This window comes from Marmota marmota, unplaced genomic scaffold (assembly GCF_001458135.2).
Source record: "Marmota marmota marmota unplaced genomic scaffold, marMar, whole genome shotgun sequence".
Classification (NCBI taxonomy): domain Eukaryota; kingdom Metazoa; phylum Chordata; class Mammalia; order Rodentia; family Sciuridae; genus Marmota; species Marmota marmota.
Genome location: NW_025999862.1, coordinates 3,328,437 through 3,330,077, shown reverse-complemented (window position 1 = coordinate 3,330,077; position 1,641 = coordinate 3,328,437). Strand labels below are relative to the sequence as shown.

The window sequence follows — 1,641 nt, the reverse complement described above, 5'->3', positions numbered from 1 at the left end:
AAGTAAATAAATGTCTGAGGATAAGGACATTTATTTATTTTACTTTTTTTTTTTTTTTGACGTGGGTCCTAGGTTTCTTTATCATCTTAACACGTTATCGAATGAATCCAGATCTGTATATATCTGCCATCTCGACTCATTTCAGTAAGTGTATGTCCTGCAGTAACAGGGAAGGCAGTCTTGGGATTTGGAAGATGTATAGCCCCAGGGGAGGAGGTGAGAAAACAATTTGTTACTAGATGCAATGCCTGCCTTTGGCTGGTTTGACAAACCCACACACAAAGGATTGGGCTTATGAAAGAACTGGCTGCCTAGCCAGCAGGGGTGAGAGACTATAGATCACTATCAAGTACCTGTGGGGGTGGAAGAGGCAGCTACCTTTTTGAGTGTGTGGTGGCTGGGGATTGAACCCAGTGGCTGGGGATTGAACCCAGGGCCTGTGCATGTGAGGCAAGCACTCTACCAACTGAGCTAAATCCCCAGCAAGGCAGATACTTCTTAACCTAAGTGGTAAAAGACACAGTTGAGGAATGCTGTCCATAAGGAAGGCTGGTGAACACTGGTCCCTTGTGGACATCTCTGCTTTAAACTCTGATGGAGTAACTGATCCCCAGCCAGCCCCCAGCCACCCTAACAAGTAGGAAGATGGATCAAATATAGGAAACATCTGGCTCCTGATACTAGATAACCAGAAGAAGTAGGCCTTGTTCCCAAGGAAAAGGAGAACAAATAAAATGAACTCTGACCAATCTGATTGTGTGCCTAGAGGCAGTGAGCTGACCACAGCTCCAGGAATGGGAACGACAAAACAGAACTCTCGCTGTTTTAGGAGATAAAGATCAGAATTCAGAGAATGGACGCAGCTGGGATTTGCAGGGCAGAATACTGGAGAGGAAGGGGCTATGCAGAGACAGAGCTTCAGAAACCGCGTAGGAGTGATTTGGAGTCTTTGGCTGATACTCAGCTGTGCATGTACAGGATGAGTTTTATGTCCCTGTTCATGGTCCATGTCCATGGGGTCAGGCAAAGAAGAAATTCTGGGGAAAGAATCATTATTGGAGAGTTGTAAATTGAACAATGTTCTGAACTTAAGTGTTGGGATGTATTCATATTTAGAGTAATCAGAGTGGAGAGATCCCATGGGGTGCCCAGAGTATGCAGTAGAAACAGAATGGCCATACCATGGGAGTCAAGCTCAACTAGCAAGCCCTAGAGTGAAGGCCACTCTAGATGGAAAATGTATAGCCCCAGGGGAGGAGGTGAGAAAACAATGTGTTACCCAAGATAAACCTTGAAAGGATCAAGCATCCCAAGTCAATTGCTGGAATAAAACTTAATACTCTTTAAAGAAACATAACAACACTCAGTTATCATGATATTTAAAATGTCTACCTTCCAATCAATAATTACTACATATAAGCAGCAAAGAAATGGTTCCCATAACCAAAAGAAAAATTGGGCAATAGAAACAGACCCAGGAACTACTTACGGAACTCTCAGAAGAGACCCTTAAAATAGCTATTATAAATAGACTTAAGTATTTAAAGGAATACATGACCATTATGAGGAAAGAAAAGGAAATATATATATATATATATATATATATATATATATATATATACAATGGAATATTACACACAG

The 1,641-nt window shown here is 41.7% G+C and overlaps 1 non-coding gene across 1 annotated transcript; it reads right to left on the bottom strand.

Annotated features, from left to right (window-relative positions):
• Window positions 1-398: 398 nt before the first annotated feature.
• Window positions 399-481, bottom strand: Trnav-cac. The gene has a single exon. It is a non-coding gene; the product is annotated as a tRNA-Val (tRNA).
• Window positions 482-1,641: the final 1,160 nt, after the last annotated feature.